A 22769-nucleotide genomic window follows, 5' to 3' on the forward strand; every position below is an offset into this window, starting at 1 on the left:
CCTTTTAAAATTTTGTTGTGCAATATGAGAATATTGTAACATTTGAGAGAAAGGGAGAGGAGGGATAAAGTAGAGAAGCAGGTTCTATAAAATGGCAACATTAAGTTACTCTGATGTAGCACCTGAGAGTTTACTTGAGTATCTCCTCCAATTCAGTATTTTATATCAACCTCACAATACCCTTCCACTGGGAGACTCATGTACTAGAAACAGTGCAGCAACTTCACTGAGCAGATAAAATTCCATACTGTGGTTTTACGTCAAAGTACACATTTGCAGAAATATCACTCTTTAATATATTTAGCAATTGCATGGATGATCTACTATCCCTGAACTAAAATTACTCTCTCTATAAATAATCTGCAATTTGGCAGGATTTTGCACAGATGCCTCAGTGCCCTCCTCATTATATGCGTGTGTGTGTGAATTTATTTTTTGACATTTGCATTTTTTATTGACTCTTCAGGACTTTGGCAAGGTGAAACGCTTGTGGTGGTTAGGGACCATGTGCTAGTATTGCAAGTGGTTTGAATATAATGCCTTTGCCAGTGAGCAACCCACACTGTTTAGTTTCTGAGTGCCATTCTCCAATGGATTCCTATTGACTCTAAAAACATGCTTGGCTAGTAGAGGAAATTATTTGAACTATGTTGGAGACTTCAGTCAATGGTCCAGTAATCACACTCGTCCTTTCATTCTAAATGATCCATCTCGAATGACTTTATCACATGGAGTTCTCTCTTATGTGATTTATCCCAATAAGACAGGGTACCCACTGAGAATCATCATTGTATTATAGGCACAGTTTACATACCACCTCTCACTGTGTGCTGTGATCTCCAGGGAGGAACATCAGTCTTCCACTATAAAGCTAGCATTAGGCTCTACCTAAGGAAGCTCAGCATTCTCCTATGAGAGTGTTCCTGTCAGAATCAACTAGAATTTATTTCACATTATTGAGATTTTGGTGCTCCCTTTGAGGCAAACAGTTAAATATAAAAATGTGAAGAGCTCTGACATGAATCTGGTGTAATGATCATAAATAAATAACTAGATCCCACAAGCATTTTCTTTTTTTAATGGCTAAATATAATTTTCATGTGTTTTTTAAAATAAAATCACCATTAAAATTTAGCTATTTATTACTGAATAAGTCCATTTTTTATTCCTTGTATATGTTCACAATATAATAATATGGTCTTCACGTACATGGGCATAGCTGTGTATGCTTTTATATATGTGTGTATGTATAAAATAAGAAGAATAGAGCATCCTAAAACGCCTACCTTCAAAATTTGGTTTGTTACTTCATTGGCCGTATATTTTACACCTAATCTGACATAATCACAATTTTATGTAGAATTTAAAGGTAAAAAAGATGTAAATAAATTGATATCTGCACGGTTCCCAATCTTAAAAAAATAGTAGAATAAATATTTACATGTCAAAATGTATTCGAGAATTGTTTCTTGTTTTAACACCATCAGGAGAGTTACAATTCTGTTAGTATACCAAGTGCTCTGAGGTGTCTTGACATAGAGACAAACTTTTAGTGTTGTTTCATTGGGAATGGGAGGCTCTCAAAATTATTTGATAGCTTTTTTCCATGAACATACATAAAAGCATTAGGTTCTTGCAGAATTGGTGCTCTACTGTTCTTATTTTCAAAAATATTGAATTAGAAACTTTATGTACATTTTCTAATGTACTCTTACTTTTCCATGGGTTTTTGTAGGGGATATTTGTTATTTTATTTATCTAAGACCTTTCTTCTAGCTGACCAATATCTTAAATTTACTGTGGAGAAAAAAATCACTCTTATCTACCTTCACCATTAACTGTAGAGGGAGGCCCTGGATGATTAAATGAACAACTCATTCATTAATTTATTGATTTGTTAATTTATTCATTCAACAAAATATATGGCGCTTTATCTGACGTGCCAGGCATTTTTACAGGTACTTAAGGTACAGCTTAAAACAAGACAGGCAAATCACTGCACTGATAGATGTACAAACAGACAAATACATCAGTGAAATGTAGAGAAGATCAGAGGTAAAGAATGCTATGGAGAAAAACCTAAATAGGGAAGGGGCATTGAACACTGGAGGTGGGACGTGGTGGCTTCCTTGCCCATCGTAATTTATGGAGAGGAAAATGGATGATCCCAGAGCCCGGTGCTCTGTGGTGGCTAAATTAATATAATTAAAATAATGATATTGGTTTGGAGATATTCACTCAGTAAATGCTTCAGCGCATCAGTGTGACGAGACCACCAAATAGGCTTTTTGTGAGCACTAAAGCTTTTTTATTTTTGAGACGGAGTCTCGCTCTATCGCCCAGGCTGGAGTGCAGTGGTGTGATCTCAGCTCACTGCAAACTCTGTCTCCTGGGTTCACGCCCTTCTCTTGTGAGCACTAAAGCTTTTTATCACTGGGGTGCTGGTGGGCTGAGTCTGAAAAGAGAGTCAGCGAAGGGAGATGGGGTGGGGCCGTTTTATAGGATTTGGGTAGGTAATGGAAAATTACAGACAAGGCATGACAACACCAGGAGGTCAAGGTAAAGAAGAAGATCTAGCACAAGGGACTGGAAAACAATAATCAGGGAGGTAGGAAACAAACCAGAAGAGTGTGACCTCCTGAACACCAAGTGAAGAGAGCCTATCAAGGAAAAGGGAGGTGCCAACTATTTCTAATGGTGCTCAGAGGTCAGCAGGAGGCCTGAGAATAGAACTTTGGATTTAGTAACACAGCAACATCAACATCCTGGATGTTTACAAGGATGATTTCAATGGATAAAGAGTGAGAAAGGTTCTTAGTGGGTCCAAGAGAGGTAATAGGATTAAATAATTATATCAGGGCAGATTTTAGCTTGAGCCTGTGATTTGTGGAGGAAATTGTGGGGCCTTTCCAGGAATGCTCAGAGTTTGGTATTCTCCATTCAAAGTTATTCTCAAAGGTAACATGGAGGCTGGAGAAACTTTACATTATCTAAATAGTTATAGGATTCTGAGTTGTTTTTTTTTTTTTTTTTAATGACTCCTGCCTTGAGGTAATAAGACTGGAAAGGGGTGGCCTTATCTAGAACTTACACACAAAACTCACTGACTTGCTCTTGGTTCTTACTGATAGAGAGGCATAGGCTGCAGGTAGTGTTACTGGGGGTCCTTGCTCCCAGAGCTCCCAAGATGGTGGTGGGCCACTTCCAAGATGGTGACAAGCCTCGTGTTCCCTGACCTGGTGTTCTTGGCCTCAAGGATTCCAAGGAATAGAATCTTGGGCCATGTGATGAGTGTTATAGCTCTATTAGAAGTGGGTCACAGAAGAGAACCGTGGAACCCAGTGACTAGCGTTCAGCTCTGTTAGGATGAACCCAGGCACTTAGCCATGCAGGAACAATGGCAAGCCTTTAGCCTGATTGGGAGTGGTAATGGGTGCCTCGCTGGATCAGGAGCACAGAGGACACCCTGCTGGTTCCGGAGGGATGGAAGTCAGCTGTGGGTCTGCAACGGTGGCAAACAGCAGTGGTGGACGCGAGCCAAAGCTCAGCTCCAGCCATAATGGACACGGACCGGAAGAGTGAAGTTGCAAGATTTAATAGAGCGAAATAGAGTGAAAAGAGGGCTCCCATACAAAGGAAGGGGACCCAAAGGTGGTTGCCGTTGGCTCGAATGCCTGGGTTTATATCCTGATCTTTGTCCCTCTCACTGTGCTCTCAGGCAATAGATGATTGGCTATTTCTTTACCTCTTGTTTTTGCCTAATTAGCATTTTAGTGAGCTCTCTGATTGGTTGGGTGTGAGCTAAGTTGCAAGCCCCGTGTTTAAAGGTGGATGCCGTCACCTTCCCAGCTAGGCTTAGGGATTCTTAGTCGGCCTAGGAAATCCAGCTAGTCCTGTCTCTCAGTAGGGTCAACTTACCAGGAGCACTGGAGAATTGTAGATAAGCTAATTAATATATTTCATATCTCCAGTACAATGGCTGGATAAGGAGTGACCCAATGCAAATCAATAAGAGTTAGATTCCCATTTTTTGGTTTATCTGCTGGAGGAAGAAAGATCTGTAGCTGCTGGATTTGAACCCTGGGGTGTGCAGGAGATTTTTAATTGGGACGCTTGTTTTGTACCTGGGCAGGTAGAGCCTAGAGCTAGCAGAGACTGTTAGTGGATCCGCAATAGAGCTGAGAGATGGAGAGCAGCTTAGCCTTCTTGCCAACACTAATTCCTAAGTCAAGCCATGCCTGCAGCTTTCCCTAGCTCTGACCATTTTATTCACCTAAGCTAACATTAGTCACTTTTTAGGCTTAAGCTGATTCATGCCAGATTTTCTATTGAGGTTTCTACCTGATCCAGATAGGTTCTACTATCACCACCCCAATACAGGTGAGAAAACCAAAACTTATTTCTCAGTGAATGACTAATTGTTCTGGCTCACACAACTGATGAATGAAACCAGGTATATCTCAGGACCATCTACTTTCCCCTTTCTACTGAGAGGGATAAATCAGTGAGTTAGAAACAAAAATAGCAGAAATAAAGAGAGTCTATAATTAGAAGAGAGTTTCATGATCATTTTTCTGATATCCTTAGGAGAAACTTGTACCTTAAAGAGGAAAATACTTGGTTTCTGATTCTGCACCCAAGCTTTAAGCTTTTTTCAATTCTAAATGATGCTATTAACAAGATAAACAAAAATACATAAATACATAAAAATCAGAAAGTTAGACATTAGAGGGGATGAAAAAAGAGTAGGGTTTAAGTGGGACTTAAAAAGAAAATTTAATTAGAAGCAAAGGTAGCTCTGATATCTTCTCTACATTAGCGTTAAGAAGGTAGAGGAAATTATAAGTATTTCAGTAAATAGCTAAGGATAGTATATGCCATGGGAATTTGGGGTCTTATTAAGAAAGCCAATGAGGGGTAAATTCTATTTAATACTGTTTCCTAAAGAACAGCAAGTGCAAAAGGAACAAACTAGGGAGAGAAGCCTACGGATCCCCACATTCTTAGCTAATGAGTTCATGGCAATTTTGGTGTGGGGCGACAGGAAAAATAGGCAGGTAAGCAATATGAAGTGAATGTGAAAGTTTAGTTAATAGAAGCATAGTTTTGAGTATCCACTGTCTGCTAGCATTTTGAGATTTTTATAATTTTTACAAAGAATCATGTTAATCTGTCCTATGCCTCAAAAAGTAAAAAATAAATAAAGCGACAAAGAAGAGGAGCTCATAGTTATCTAATGTAAAGAGATCAATCAGGTCTTATTGCTTATAACTCACGTCACATAGCAGTGGCTACACAGTACTGCACTGAAAAATATATGGTGGGTGGGTCTAAACTAACAGAAAAATAATTCTTGATCACTGGCACTGTCTGTCCTGGTGATCCCAGAGTGATGTGGGCATACCTGTGCTATATGCTGCCTCCAAGATCTAGTACCCTTGATTGATGGTCCATACAAACTGTACCATTGGGTCCTCATAACCCTCCTGCAATGATCAGCTATTGTTTCTTCTGCTAAGCAAGCCTCCTTTCATTTCAGAAGGGTATCCCTACTTTTGGTAAATTCCTCCAGCCCCTACTTCAACTTAATAGCTCTGGAGTAAACTGTATATTATTGCACACCGCTCACCATGAGGAGTGGGGAAGTAAGACAAATTGGGCCAGAAATCTTCCCTAGGATTTTTAAGATACAACTAATAGAAGAGTGACTATTGCTTAGTAAGATGAGAGATGTGAACACTGAAGCTGCTAGCTGCTTATATGGACTTCCAGTCCCCTAGTTTAGAAAAAGTTTGTCTAAAAATCAGAGATGTGCAACCCACATGCAGAGAGAAGCAATGATAAGAGATGTAGTCTGACAGTCCTAAAGGCCTTTTGGTCACTGACTCAGGTTGTCTGCAAAGCTGGTTTCATCTGATATTCTGTGGCTTGGAATACATGAGCCTATAAAATCCATCCTTGCCCTAAGAGAGTTGTTTCAGTTTTTATCATTTCCAATCATGAGAGATATGGCCTTTTCTGTGCTGAGTGCAGAAAACAAGGCTTAGAAAGGCTAGTTAACCTGCCCAAAGTCACACCGCGACCAGCTGTTGCATGAGAAGCTGTTAGTTCTTTTTCCTTTTATATTTACAGGCATCAATCCAGCTACTCACATGATCACCTCCTCCAGTTTATTGATGAATCTCCTGAAGTAACTTCTTCTGAGTGGATATCTACGATCACTCTATTTTAAAAAGTACCCTTTATTCCTCATCTCTTACATTCAATTTTTTCTTTTTTCTTTCAATTGCTTCTCATGCCTTTCCCTAGACTATGAACTTAATGTGAAGTTTGTCACACTTACCATGATATCCCCAGAACTTAGAATAAGTATATATCCATACATATTTTTGAATACCTGGATAAACATTTGTTTTTTTAATGGTAGAATATTTTACCATGATTTGCTACTTCTGTTTTCGCTTCATAACAATTGGAGATTTCTAATTTATTATAATTAAGAGTATACAATTATGTGAATGTAACATAATACAGTTAATAATATTCTTTTTTTTTTTTAATAGAGTGTTGGTGGGGGACACGTGTGCAGGTGCTACTTGGCTACATTGTGTAGTGGTGGCATCTGGGCTTCCAGTGTACCCATCACTCAAACAGTGACTATTATATTTTCTAATCTTTCATTGTCAGTGGTGAAAGTTGCAATAAATCTCCTTTTTGAACCCTTTTTAAAAATTATACATGAGTCTAACTGTAGATTAAATTGCTAAAAAAAAAAAAAAAAGAACTGAGTCAGAAAGAATGCCCATTTGATATGTGTTGTCATTTTGTTCTCTAGTTGAGAATATAACAGCTTATCCTCTAATCAGTGACAGGGGATATACTTATCCCCTTTCTACTTGTAATTATACTGTGTTTTCACACTTTTTGCTCTTTCTCAATCTGGTAGATGAAAAATTATGTATTATTGTAGCCCTGTTTTGCATTTCACTCATGAGTGAGATTAATCCTACTTTTATGTTTTATGTCCAGCTGTGTTTTCTGTGAAATGTGTATTTTGTTGATTATTTTCTTGAGCTGTTAGTATTAATTTTTATTAACTATTATATTAAGAAACTATGACTTTCGCTCATGACATACGCCTTTTGTTTGAACTCTCATTTTATTTTTCATGTTGAAGTAAATTTTTAGTTTATATTTTCCATATTGTCATTTTTAAACATTTGATGACATCTGGTTTTTATTATTGTTAAAGATGTGTTATTCATAAGAATTTATTTATGATCCTCCCACATTCTTACCTTTTTTAAAGCATTTGTAGTTTTTATTTATTCTGGATTTTGTTTTATTTTTACTTATATGTGGGACATCATACACATGTAACTTTACACCATGAATCTTGAAAGAAAGATAGTCTGTCTTTTCAGGGTTTGGAATTCAAAGACATCAAGTATACCAAACAAGGGGTAGATTTTTTACGTTGTTCCTTATATGCTTCTATGTCAAGCATTGAGAAAAGTGAATTCGGTTTTTATAATAATTTATTTTGATCTATTTTCCCTGTAAAATGTTAGTTTTCCTATATTGGTATTGATTATGTATTCTTAGCTACACAAACACACAAACACATTTAAAACCACTTGATCTCTATTTAAATTTATAAGCTTTATCTGTAAATGATTCTTATTTTCTTAACATGCCCTCGAATTACCTTAGCATTTTAGCACATGCTTTGTCTACAGTTTCTCTCTAGAAAATTACCCACATTTCTATTTTTCAACCTCTCTGAGTCAATTTAAAGTTATAGATATTTTTGCCTTGTAATCCAGTCTTATATTTTTGTACCTAAAAAGGCGATTTTAATTTATTTTGATTTATTGGTATAAAATATACATTTGGTCTTAATTCTGTCTCATGTTTTATGTGATGCTTTCTGCTTTTATTCTTTACTATGTGAAGCATATTTCTTTGGTATTTGTGTGTATGTTCCTAGATAATTTAGAATTATGTTCCACTAATGACTTTTCTTAATGTTGCTTTATAACTAAGACTTTACATAAAATACTGGCTATTTTATATAACACTTGCTATTCTATTGATTTAGACAGCAAGTGTTAAATACTACGAGCAAGTATACAGTTGTGACAGGGGTGTCTTTGCTTAGGTTCTTCCAAAAGCAGACCTTGAGACAAACAGTCGAATGTAAGAGTATAAGTCCTTTATTGGGGAAGTAATAGTAGGGAAGTAGGAAAAGAATAAACCAATAACGTGGCTTCATCAAGCAAGGTCCTTCCATAGAAGACTGCAGTGAAATCCTGCTGGGAAGCTGTGGGTCCCGCACAAAACACCATCCTCAGAATCATCTCAGGTGGAGGTGAGGGAGCTGGGGTGATTGATGATACACCATCCCACACTAGGAATTTATCGAGGGCTGCTTTCTGAGGCGTTAATTCCCCTGCAATTTTGGCCTTTTTCACAGTCACAAAATGTGAAATCAATGGCAGAGAATGCCTATGACAAAGAAATGCGGGTGCTAGAATTTTGATTTCAAGCTATTCTACCCTAAAATGGGCAAGGCACTCACGGTAATTCTCTTATACCACTCAGATCCACCCATGCTGTATATGAAAGTCCTGCAAGCAGTTATTTGAGACAATGGCCTATTTAAATATCTTTAAAAAAAGGAAAACTTGCAAAAGGACAAGCTCTAGTCCCCACTGCCAGAGCTGGTCCTAGTAGCTTAATAGGTACAAATCACCTCCTTCCTCTGCTACACAGTCTAGATTACCCCATCAGCATTTCTGCCAGCCATTTATAGTTATTAAGGGATATAGAGGCATAAAATTTTCCCCCTAAAATTTCTTGTATTTCATACTTACTACTCCCTATCACCACTATGAGGCAGCCAAACTATCTTGTTACGATTATTGGGGTCTTTTACACCACCAATTATAATCATTCTTTTCTTTGACTCCTAGTCTACTGGCATGAAAAGCCTATGGTGAGAAATGTAGAATAATTCCTACTTCATTCCTGGTAACAGCATCCCCCAGCTCTGAAACCAGACTTCTAGTTTAGCAAAACCCAGAGCTATAGGCATAGGAAGGATACATCCCTGCACCCCAAGTTTCACTAAAAGTGATTATGAGTAATTATCCTACTGCTAACTTTTGTATTCTCAAGCTTATTCATCTCCTGCACAGTCAACACCATATGATGGCTACTGGTTAAAGTATACATCAAATATGGAAGGACATCACTTCAGACTCAAAGGATGCCATACCTAACCTGGCATCTTAGCTGCATTTTGAAGATCCCATCCCAATGTTCTCGACAGATGACAGCATGTATATGATGGAGTACATGGGAGAACCAGTGTATCCCATGCTCATGTGCCAATTGCCACATCTCCTTGCTGCTTTAATTGAGCCCCTTGGTGATATAGTTCAGATATTTGTCCCTCCAAATCTTATGTTCAAATATGATCCTCAGTGTTGGGGGTGTCCCTAGTAGGAGGTGTTTGGATCATGGGAGTGGATTTCTCATGAATGGCTAGGTGCTGTCTTTGAAGTGATGAGTGAGTTCTCATTCTATTATTTCACCAGGTAGCTGGTTGCTTAAAGGAGCATGGCACCCTTTCTCTTTCTGTCTCTTGCTCCCACTCTCATTATGTGGCACACTAGCTCCCCTTCCCCTTCTGCCATGGTTGAAAACTTCCTGAGGTCCTTACCAGAAGCAGATCCTGGTGCCATGCTTCCTGTACAGTCTGTAGAACCATGAGCCAAATAAGCCTCTTCTTTATAAATTACCCAGCCTCAGGTATTACTTTATAGAAATGCAAAGCAAACAAAGACACTTGGTCTAAGATAATATTATGCAAAATCTCATGGCATAAACTGCATGTTTAGTGACCCTCTGGATAACCATACTGTCCAAAAACACTCAGAGCAGGGAATACAAATCCACTCCCAGTATAATCCCAATTCCAGTAATTATAAAAGAGGCCTCCTCCAGGTAAAAGGGACGTCGTGAAATCAACTTGCTTCCCAGTGACTCATTAGTTTTCTTGACAAAATGATGCCATATCATAGGCTCAGTGTCCTTTGTTGCCTCTTCCAGTTTGGACATTCAGTAGTAGCAGTAACTAAGTTAGTTTTGGTGACCTGGAGCCCCGAGTGCTGGCTTACTTCTACTGGACCAGGGCAACTCTCTTCTTGGTTATTCAGTGCTTTCACTACCCTGGCTGCTTTTAGGTGGGTGATGTGGGGAACCCAAATATCTACATGTTTTTTCTGTTCACCATTGTAGAATCAGCCTTAGGTCTCTTGTTCTAACGTCATTTTCTTCAATCTTCTAATCCTGCTCTTTCCAAGACAAGCCATTTGTCACTGTCCAGGGATTCCATGCACATTCTTTACTCAGGCTACTTTTCTCTGTGGACCAAGTTGATGACTAGCGGTTTAATGATTGTAGCTCTGCCCAGTAGGATTTCCCTCATAGTAACTTTCAAAGCCTTTGCTGAGCGAAGCTGTAGTACAATAGCTTGAGGGCTGATATGAAGGGATTTTCATTCCCTGGCACTAATGGTTGATATTTGTGTGGGCAAAATGATTTCCTTGCAACAGAAGGCCCTCATGCAAAACAATTATCAAGTGCTATGAGTTGTAACTTGTGCTGACATGCCCTGTAGTTGACAGACTGAGGGGAAGTGGGTGGGACACTGATGATGTCTGGCATAAATTGGTTGTTTTCTCTTAGTAAAATGATGGATTTTTCTTAATATCTAACGTTATAACTTTATATATAAATTGCATCCTTATAACTAAATTTATCTACTTTACATTATAGAATTTTGAAGGCTTGGTTACAATAAATCAGGAAATAAGTCTTCTTAAACTACCTCTTACAATCTTCCTTTCCTTCCTTTGCTATTTACCACCATATCTACATGTCTATGTTAATAACATTTCAATTTTTTCAAGTAAATATCTTGTATCTCAAGTGTCTTAATCTTGTCCCTATAGATATATGAATTCAATATTCACCATTATTCCCCTCCAGAAAGATTTTCTATTCATGTTTAGGTTTTATGAAGTGTATCCCCTAGTACTTTTAAAATAAAGACTTTTATAAAATATGTGATTCTTTTTATGCTAAAAATGTTGTATCATATGTACAACAACTGATTTAGCTTCTCTCCCTGGATTTTTCATAGGTCTCCCAAACTGCACAAGTTCTGAATGGGCTTCTGATCTTTTCCCTACCCAATCCCAAATCTGTTCATTTCAGAGTACAAGCTAAAATCCTTAAAACACTCAGCACTCCTTTTCACATTACCTTCCTCACCTCATCCCATTCTCATTGCCTCCTCCTCACTGTTCCAGCCATCCTGACCCCATTCTTTACCACTTAGCATTCCTGGCTCCCGACACACTCCTGCCTCAAGGCCTTAGTCCTAGCTATCTCAATGCTTAGAATGCCCTTTCTCTGGATGACTGCAAGGCTTACTCCTTTAATCACTAAAATGTTTACTCAAATGTCCCCTCCGAAAATCTCAAAGCTAGGGACAAGCAATGATGGCGATGACAATCCTAATCAATAAAAAGGGGGGAGATATGGGTGAAGGATTACCTAGGTCCCGAGGCAAGAGACTGAAGGCACAAACTGTTTCAGTGTAATCAAGAAAATAGAATAAGAATAGTTATAATACAAATTAGATATAGAGATGATCATGGACATTATCAATCATTAGTATAATCATTATTAATCATTAGCTTTTAATATTACTCTTTGTTGTATTACTAATGTAATCAAGGAATAACTGGCTGGTATAGGGTCAGATGCTGAAGGGACATTGTGAGAAGTGAGCTAGAAGCCCTCTGTCACGCCCACATAAGGGTTGCTTGAGGGCTTCTTGGTCAAGCGGTAACACCAGTGCCTGGGAAGGCACCCATTACTTAGCAGACAGTGAAAGGGAGTCTCCTTTCCTTGAAAGAGTCAGGGAACACTCTGCTCCACCAGCTTCTTTTGGGAGGCTGGATGTTATCCAGATCTGCTTGCAGTCATCTGGAGGCCTAAACCCCTCCCTGTGGTGCTGTGCTTCAGTGGTCATGCCCCTTATCAACTTTCATGTTCCGCCCATACTCCTGGTTTCTCTTTGAAGTTCACAGTAGATAGCGGTAGAAGAAATAGTGAAAGTCTTAAAGTCATTTGATCTTTCTTATAAGTGCATAGAAGAAAATGCTGACGTATGCTGCCTTGCCTCTCTGCTTTGGCTACCTAAAAGGGAAGGGCCCCCTATCCCATGATCACATGACTTGCTTGACCTTATCAATCACCTGGACAACTTACCCTCCTTACCCTGCCCCCCTTGTCTTGTATGCAATAAATAGCACACCCAGCCATTTGGGGCCACTACCGGTTTCCACGCGTCTTGGTGGTAGTCGTTCCCTGGGCCCAGCTGTTTTCTCTTTATCTCTTTTCTTGTGTCTTCATTTCTTACAATCTCTCATTTCCACACCTGGGAGAACACCTGCTAAGCTCCATAGGGCTGGATCCTACAGGCTTCTGATCTTTTCCCTACCCAATCCCAAATCTGTTCACTTCAGAGTACAAGCTAAAATCCTTAAAACACTCAACAGTCCTTTTCACATTACCTTCCTCACCTCATCCCGTTCTCATTGCCTCCTCCTCACTGTTCCAGCCATCCTGACCCCATTCTTTACCACTTAGCATTCCTGGCTCCTGGCACACTCCTGCCTCAAGGCCTTAGTCCTAGCTATCTCAATGCTTAGAATGCCCTTTCTCTGGATGACTGCAAGGCTTACTTCTTTACTCACTAAAATGTTCACTCAAATATCCCCTCTCATTCAAGCCTTCCATGGTCTTCCTCTCTAAAGTGATAATGCTTTCGACAATCCCTATTGACTTTCTAGGTTTTATTTTTCCTTTGAGTAATCAATGATCATCTCTTTACACACTACATATTTTACTCTTCATCTCACTCATTGCTCTTTTTGCATTCTAATTAGAATATAAGTAGAATGGGCCAGGTGCAGTGGCTCATGCCTGTAATCCCAAAATTTTGGGAGGCCAAGGCAGGTGGATCAGAGTTCAGAAGTTTGAGACGAGCTTGGCCAACATGGTGAAACCAGGTCTCTACTAAAAAATACAAAAATTAGCCAGTCATGATGGCACATGCCTGTAGTCCAAGCTACTTAAGAGGCTGAGGCAGGAGAATCACTTGAGCCTAGGAGGTGGAGGCTGCAGTGAGTCAAGATCACACCACTGGACTTCAGCCTGAGTGACAGAGAAAGACACTGAGTGACAGAGAAAGACTACATGTATATATATATACATATATATATATATATATATGTAGAATGAGAGCAGAGATATGTGTCTGCTTGTTATGGTTGTTGTTGCTGTTGTATCCTCTGTACCAACAATGCTTGAAAATAATAAGCACTCAGTTTCTAAACAAGTGGATGAACACTGACTTTATAGTTAGAATAAACTTTGGTGGGGCTAAACGTCTTGTTTCCTTGAGGATGTTATGCTCACTTGCTTCATAGTCTTCTATCCTTGAATGTTGCTGTGAATCATTTTGAATCTAGCCTGATATTTTTTGCATGTGGATGATTTAGTCATTTTGCCTAGATGCACAGTGTAATCTTTATCATAGAAGACTAGTACCTTTAACTGTTCAGCATTTCCTTTAATTTTTGGAGCTACCTATTATATGTGAAGCCCTTTTTTCTTTCCTATGTTACATAGCTGCCATCAGCATTTTTTAAAATACTTTGATCATTTTTCTTTCGTTTTTTTTTCTCACTCCAGTCTTTCATGGCCTTAATGTATCTTGAACAGCTTCTATTTTTTTTATGCTGCTTCCAATGCAGACATGATTTTGTAGATGATGTTCTTTCTTTTTTCTTTCCACTTATTTCCCAAGTTCTGCCAGCTCATGTTTCATCTCTTTTAGTTAACTTGACATATCTTACCAGTGCACTTTTTTTTTAACAGTATTTTTAAAATTTTATTTATGGCTTATGTTTGCTCATACTTTACATCTTTTCTGTGGTAATATTTTTCTGGTGAAGCTTAGTCATCTTTCACATGTTTCCATTCCTTTTTTTCTTATTTCTTGTAGTATCTTTGTATGAATCCATGCATCCAGGGCTGCTTCCTTTTTATTTTAAGAGACAGAGTCTCACTCTGTGGCCCAGGATGGAGTGCAATGATGCAATCATACCTCACTGCAGCATCAAACTCTTGGGCTCAAGTGATCCTCCTGCCTCAGCCACCTGAGTGGCTGGGACCACAGGTACACACCACCACAGCTGTCTAATTTTTAAGTATTTTTGTAGAGATAGTGTCTCGCTATATTGCCCAGCCGTCTGATCTTGAACTCCTGGCCTCAAGTATTTCTCCCACCTTGGACTCTTAAAGTGCGTGAACCACTGCACCCACCCTGTGCTACTTCCTTTTTAACAATGGTTCATCTTTGAATGAAACTGGTTCTCACAGTACCATCTATTTTCAAAAGATTTGAGTTATGCTGGAGCCAGAACTGATTTCTGCACTAACAGAAGCTTTCTTGTGTTACAGAGTGTGACAGTTTATTTGGCAGTATTGTGAGACTACACAAGTTGTTGGAGCCTTTGTTTTTTCCCGGAAGGCAAAGATGGATAGCAGTCAAATCTCTCTAAGAAACTGCTATAAGATTTCTTGAAACCACCCTGTCCATATTTCCCTGTTGTAGAACAGAATAGGGGCTGCTCCTCTGGCCAGTCTGTGTCTCCTGTTCTAGTTATTACATATGTGAGCATTGGATTTGCCCTTTATGTATTACACCTCCTTTTGAAAGTTTTTCGTTTTGTTTTATTTTGTTGTTAACTTTATTTTATAGATTTGTCATTATCAACATCTTTTTTAACAAGTGTCTTTTTGACCTTTATTGCATTTGGGCAGCTTTTCCTCATGTATTGTTATTCAAGGTTATAGATGTTATTAAATTTTTATTTTCTTCAAGACAGGGTCTCCATCTGTCACCCAGGCTAGCATGCATTGGCACCATCATGGCGCACTACAGCTTGGAACTTTTGTGTCCAAGTGATCCTCTCACTGCAGCCGCCCGAGTAGCTGGGACCACAGGCATGCACCATCATGCTTGGGTATTTATTTTTATTATTATTGTTTGTAGAGCCAGGGATTTTGCCATGGCACCCAGGCTGGTCTCAAAGTCCTGGGCTCAAGCAATCCTCCTGCCTTGACCTTCCAAACTGCTCAGATTATAGGCATGAGACTTATCTGTTATTAAATCTTTAAAGATAAATTTAATTCTTTTAACTTTCCATTATATCCTACAACCTCTTAGAATTTTTATTTTACTTAAATTTATACAATAAAAGAAAAAGAGAGCCAGACATGAGCACTTGAGAAACAACACTATTTAAGGGAGGAGAAGAGCCGAATTTAAGGAGAGAGGGCAAACAGGAGGCTGCAGAGGGTGCTGATGTATCTGCTGGGTGAATGCTGGTGACATCTGCTCAGATACAAAATTGAGCAGAGGGAGAAGAGTTAGGAAAGAAGACAATGAGCTCTGATTTACACATTTTAAAAGCCATTTGGAAGCTATCCTGGTAGAAAACTCTAGCACTCATTGAATATTACGTGATGAAGCTTGTGAGGAGGATGAGTTTGAGGACGAAATTTGAAAGTTACTACTGCAAATGGTAATCAGAAAAAAAATGTCTATATGAAATCGTTGAGATAAAGTTTGTATTATTAGAAAAGCAGAGGGTGGTGTGCTGGACCTTGTAGGGCTGGGACTATGGGAAGTAGCCCTGTGAAGAGGCAGAGAGGAAGGCCAAGAGAGGCACAAGAAGAACTTTTATTCTCTGCAAGAAATGTTGAGTTGGATTATTTTAACAGTGACATTTAATGGTATTGTTTTTGTTGCTCCAATACAAAATGTCTATTGGTATCTACTGACTTACGTAAAACATACTTATTCAGCCTCTTTTATGTGCCATTTCAGGCCCTAGAGAAAGAGTGATGGATAAGTCACATCCTCAGCTTTGATTATGATTCTTTATAGTAAGAATAAAGAGTACTTTCTTCACTTTTCTTTTTTTCTTTTGGCTTGGAATAGAAGATCCAAATGCAAATGTTCAAGGACATAATTCATCAGTTCGGCAAATACTTATTGAGTGTCTCTTATGTGTCTGATACTTATCTAGGTACTGGAAATTAACCCATAAATCACATAGAAAGAAATCTCAACCTTCATGGAATTTCACTGGAAAATTGCTGGTTCTCCTCCTGGGGGTTGGGGGAGGCACTTACGAATATAACATGATTTCTTCTTGTATAAACTTCAGGAGATCACCAACCAAGTGTTTGTAGTTATATATTATGAATAGCTGATTTAGTGCCAGACTATCTAGATCATTTTACAGACAATAGTTAAAAGAAAGATTAAAGCATACAATAATTGTGAGTACCAAAAAGTTTACACTAACAATTCTCTGAGAAACAAAATTCAGTGAGGTGTTATCAGCCCCATTTTATATTCAAGTAATCTGAATCTCAGAGTTTAAAGTACCTTGCCCCAGTCCACAAGTACTCAGTAAAGAGATTGGTGTTCTGGCCCAGGCTCTGTGACTTATTGCACTTTTCACTCCATTGTCCATGAAATTATTGCCCACTTACATTCCAGGAGTGTAGCTTTAGCCTGAAGAAGTAAATCCACTCTGTTACTCTGTTTTTGTTCTCCAGCTCCAGCTGTTTTTGCATAAGATGAGGAAAACAGCATGCCCTTTCTACATTTTCACCTACTCACATGCCCCAAAATATGTGTTAATATGAAAAAGATGCTTAGATTTTTAAACATCTGACAGGCATACAAATGTGGAGACTTGGAACAACAGCCTTTCTTCTTTCCTTGCCAGTGATCTGCAGACTTTTAGAGGTGATTATAGGTGCTAGATGCACTAAACAGATATAATTTGTGGCACAACATGTCAAAACTAAACAACCATGAAGAGCTTCTTAGAGTAAGTGTGCTAAAAAACAGCTAACAGCTATTGAAGGTAGTATCTTTTTACATAAAAGAAATATTAGTTTGATTAAATGTTCCAAAACATTGTTATGTAAACATAACTCAGGTACCCTGAATGGCAAAAAACAAAAAGAGATATATGTGGAAGATAAAGCTATTCACAGTGAAGTATATTAATGCTAGAAAGTGTGGACATTCCTTTCTTTACTCTGCATTTTATAGTCTTTGTTCAGAGCAAAAACAGCTGCCCTTTCCAACTTCATTTCACAAACTTGTCTCCAGTCTCTTGCATTGGGCAGTGAGTGTGTGTGTGTGTGTGTGTGTGTGTGTGTGCGTGTGTATGTTTGGGCAAGCTCATGTGTGTGTTTAACTGTATGAGTTCATGTATTTAAGCACATCTGTCTGAGAAATTATGTCTCTGTGTCCTCTGAGTGCATGATCTTGGGAGTGCTGGCTTTGCAGTGTGTGAATGAGCCTGTGGACAATCAGAAGGGCACACAGGGGTCTATCGGCATGCATGCATGTGTGTGCTTTTGCAGATGTTAGGATAGTTGTGTCTATGGAGTTGTGAAATGATGCATGTGTGACTAACTGAATGCATTTAAATTCTTAAGGGTAAGTGTGTATTTGTGTGTGTACATGAACACCTATATGAAAGGGAAATGAGTGCCTCCATGCACAATCCCCTTGATTTGTGTGTATGTCTGAATGTGCAAGTTCAGATGTACATTCTTATTTGTAAGAATGTGTGCATGCATATGTGTTTGTATAGTAAGTCTGGGGAAAGTAAGGAGTCTGTCAGCAGTGTCGAAGAATGACAAAGTGTTACTGGAGATGCTGTTTCTCAACTGCCATGCTTCGCTGTCAGTGTGGAAGCTGTTTCCAGAATCAGCTGCTGATTTGTTGTGCTGTTAATTGATGTCAAAGCTATGTCTGCTGGGTCTGGCACTCATGCAGTAAAGTGAAATTTCCAAACAAGTCCAGACCCCGGCAGCTGGTCCTGAGTTTACAAGGTGATAGAAAACATGCATTTTTAGGAAAACAAAAACAAAAAGATTACATTTCTATTGGTACTTCATCTAGAGAGCCAGTTTGACAGGTCTGTGTGTAACACACTGGGGGTGGGTTAGTGAGGGTGAGGACCCCACGGGAGTTGGGGGCAGGAAAACTAGGAAGAGATAGCCAGCCAAGCTCCCACTGAGACAGCTTCTCAGGGCGTTTTCCTAGATTCTGAGCAGCTGTTCACCACCTTAGGGTTTTCCTCACAAAGAGTAAGATCCTAGAATTGAGTGAAAGGCCATACAGCAGATCCTAATTTGTTTAGATTTTAAGAAATTGAGGCCCAGAGGGGAAACTACTTTCCTGTTACAGTAAGAGGCTGATATGGTTTGGCTGTATCCCCACCCAATTTTCATCTTGAACTATAGTTTCCATAATCCTCACGTGTGGTGGGAGGGAGCTGGTGGGAAGTAATTGAATCATGGGGGCAGTTACCCTTATGCTGTCCTGCTGATAGTGAGTGAGTTTTCACAAGATCTGATGGTTTCATATGAGGTTATTCCCCTTTTGCTCGGCACTTTTTCTTGCTGCTACCGTGTGCAGAAGGATGTGTTTGTTTCCCCTTCTGCCATGATTATAAGTTTCCTGAGGCTTCCCCAGCCCTGCAGAACTGTGAATCAATTGATATGGCTTGGTTTGGCTGTGTCCCCACCCAAATCTCATCTTGAATTCCCACATGTTGTGGGAGAGACCCAGTGGGAGGTAATGGAATCATGGGGGCAGGTCTTTCCCATGCTGTTCTCATGGTAGTGAATAAGTCTCATGAGATCTGATGGTTTTGTAAGGTTAAGTTTCCCTGCACAAGCTCTCTTTGCCTGCTGCCATGTGTGTAAGATGTATCTTTGCTCCTCCTTGCCTTCTGCCATGATTGTGAGGCCTCTCCAGCCATGTGGAAGTGTGAATCCATTCAACCTTTTTTCTGTACACATTACCCAGTTTTGGGTATGTCTTTATTAGCAGCATGAAAATGGCCAGGTGCGGTGGCTCACGCTTGTAATCCCAGCACTTTGGGAGGCCGAGGCGGGCAGATCACGAGGTCAGGAGATTGAGACCATGGTGAAACCCCATCTCTACTAAAAATACAAAAAAAAATTAGCCGGGCGTGGTGGTGGGCGCCGGTAGTCCCAGCTACTCGGAGAGGCTGAGGCAGGAGAATGGCATGAACCCAGGAGGCGGAGCTTGCAGTGAGCTGAGATTGCGCCACTGCACTCCAGCCTGGGCGACAGAGCAAGACTCTGTCTCAAAAAAAAAAAAAAAAAAAAGAAGAAGAAAATGGACTAATAAGGCCAGGCACAGTGGCTCACACCTGTAATCCCAGCACTTTGGGAGGCCAAGGTGTGCAGACCATGAGGTCAAGAGATTGAGACCATCCTGGCCAATATGGTGAAACCTCACTCTACTAAAAATACAAAAATTTGCTGGGCATGGTGGTACACACCTGTAGTTCCAGCTACTGAGAGGCTGAGGCAGGAGAATGGCTTGAACACGGGACGTGGAGGTTGCAGTGAGCTGAGATTGCGCCACTGCACTCTAGCCTGCTGACAGAGTGAGACTCTGTCTCAAAAAAAAAAAAAGAAAATGGACTAATACATCAGTTAAACCTCTTTCCTTTATAAATCACCCGGTCTTGGACAGTTTTTTATAGCAGCATGAGGACAGACTAATACAGAGGCAGACTTCAGATTATAACCCAAATCAACACAATATGAAAACTATTTGTGGAATGCAGATTTTTTTCAGTGTAATGGAAATATTTTATTTTATATAGTACCATTATCAGGTTTTTTTTATTTTTAGTTGATACATAATAGTTATACATTTTAATGGGGTACACATAATATTTGATACAGGTATACAATGTGAAATCATCAAACCAAGGCATTTGAAATATCCATCACCTAGGACATTTATCATTTCTTTGTGTTGGGAACATTTCAAGTCTTCTCTTAGCTATTTTGAAATACACAATATATTGTTGTTAACTACAGTTATTCTGGTGTATCATTGAACACTAGAATTTCTTCCTTCTATCTAACTGTGTGTTTGTACGCATTAACCAACCTCTCTTCATTCTTCCGACCCCATACTTTGCCTAGCCTCTGGTAACTAACAGAGATTTGAAATGTATGTTTTTTCCTAATATTCTTTTTTTTTCCATCAATGTTTATTTAAAAATTCATATTCCAACAGAATGGGTACTGTGCAACCCCTGATTTAGTCAGGGTGGCAAGAAAGAAGGGCTATATGGCAGCAGGGTTCATGGCTGATCCTTTCCTTCCATGAATTTCTGCTTAAATCCTTTGATCTAAAATTGAAACAAACACAGATTCTTTTTTTTCTTTCTCATTAGGTAGTTTAGGATATTGGTATAGCACATAACTACCTCTTCCCAGAAGGCACTTTTAATTTTCTTCTTACCTATAATGCCCATTTTAGATGAACATCACTTTTCTCAACTGATGCTATAAGTAAATAAATTTAATCAATCACATATATACTTACATTTGTGAAATTCACAATAAGGGTAAAAATGCAAACTTATACATGGCAATTAAGATAAAATATTTTTACTACTCACTATCTATAATGCCAGTATTACTAGGATACTTACACTTCTGGAAGGAGATCAGCTTACTCTCCCCACTCCTAAGAATATGACTGTTCCAAGTTCTTAGATAATAAAGTTCCAGTTTGTTCAGCAAATACATTGGGTACTTTTAGGACCTCTTTGGAAGTTGTATATTCTTTTCCTCCTTGAATTGTCTCTCTTGGCCTACGGCCTTTTGGTAATGCCTCAGCTTTTCCCCAGTTTCCCATGGGACTAGTGCACCGTGTCAGGTCCACAATTGCCTCCTATGGGACAGCTCCTTGATGGGGCAGCCCAAGTAAAAGGAGGCTGTTTAGACCATCTGTACACTGAGTAAGATGCATCCTTCTTCCCTCAGCCTTCAGAACACTGAGAACTCAACAGCTCATGGTCAGAATAGGTGCTAAAAAATCATATCCAAGAAGGATACTTCACTTGAATTGGGATGTGCAATTTAGATCTATGATCACATATGATATAGTTTGGCTCTGTCTCCACCCAAATCTTTTTTTTTTTTTTTTTCTTGAGACGGAGTCTCACTCTGTGGCCCAGGCTGGAGTGCAGTGGCGCAATCTCGGCTCACTGCAAGCTCCGCCTCCCGGGTTCACGCCATTCTCCTGCCTCAGCCTCTCCGAGTAGCTGGGACTACAGGCTCCCGCCACCACGCCCGGCTAATTTTTTGTATTTTTAGTAGAGACGGGGTTTCACCGTGGTCTCGAGCTCCTGACCTCATGATCTGCCCGCCTCGGCCTCCCAAAGTGCTGGGATTACAAGCGTGAGCCACTGCACCCGGCCTGTCTCCACCCAAATCTTATCTTGAATTGCAGTTCCCATAATCCCCACATGTCATGGGAGGGACCAGGTAGGAGGTAATTGAATCATGGTGGGGGGGTGGGGATTCCCATGCTATTCTCATGATGGTGAATAAGTCTTATGAGATCTGATGGTTTTGTAAAGGGCAGTTCTGCACACGCTCTCTTTCCTGCCACCACGTTAAGAAGTGCTTTTGCTCCTGCTTCATATTCTGCCATGATTCTGAGGCCTCCCCAGCCATGTGGAACTGTAAGTCCATTAAACCCCTTTTTCTTTTTCAATTACCCAATTGTAGGTATTTCTTCATAGCAGTATGAAAATGGACTAATGCAACATAGGCTTTTAATGTTTTACTTTCATAGTCCAGAGATCTGTGGCTCTCAACTGTAGCTAGAAGAGTTTTCTTAAAATCTCAATGCTGAGGCTTATTTCAAAGGATTCTGATGTAGCTGGTCAGCAGGTAGTTGAGGTCATAGGCTAGAAAGGGTAAAGAAATTGAGGTTCATATGTAGATAAGCCTAGATTACATGGAAGAAGACAAACTGAAGACTTACGGCTAAAGCCCTATTATAGTACAATTTAAATCTTCACCTGGAGTGACACCTACATATCATCCTCTGGGATCTATGATATTAAAAATTAGTAGGGATTCAGAGATTCAAGGACCTGGATACTTTCTTTCTATGAAAGACAAGGTTAACATCAAGTAGTTTATGATGAGCTAGGTTAAGATAAAAAATTCTTGTCCCCTCTCCACATTCTTCCCTGAGCCAAACCTCTTGGAAGGATTGGTGAAATGGCTTGTGTACTTCCCCCTGCTTCTTCACTCATTTGTTACAAAGTAGTGGCTTGTAGTATTAGTGTAATTGGGAAAAATAATTGCTGCTCCTCTGTAGCTCAAGCCTTTTGTAGCCTCTTATGAATCTTTCTACTGAAACAACATGGTCGTTATGCTTTGCCTCTGTTTTCATGTCAAAAGCATACTGGAGTCAGGGCCAGTTAGTTCTGTCTTTAACAATAGATGATTTTTTGCTATTGTAAATAGCACTGTGAGAATTTATGGGTAAATGCATCCTTTGGTGAACAATTTATTTTCCTTTGGGTATGTACCCAGTAATGGGAATCAACCCAGGTGCTCATCAACAGTGGATTTGATAAAGAAAATATAGTATATATAATCTATGGAATACTATACAGCCACGATAAAGAAAATATGGTATATATAATCTACGGAATACTATACAGCCA

Source organism: Hylobates moloch, unplaced genomic scaffold, assembly GCF_009828535.3.
Source record: "Hylobates moloch isolate HMO894 unplaced genomic scaffold, HMol_V3 SCAFFOLD_17, whole genome shotgun sequence".
NCBI classification, from domain to species: domain Eukaryota; kingdom Metazoa; phylum Chordata; class Mammalia; order Primates; family Hylobatidae; genus Hylobates; species Hylobates moloch.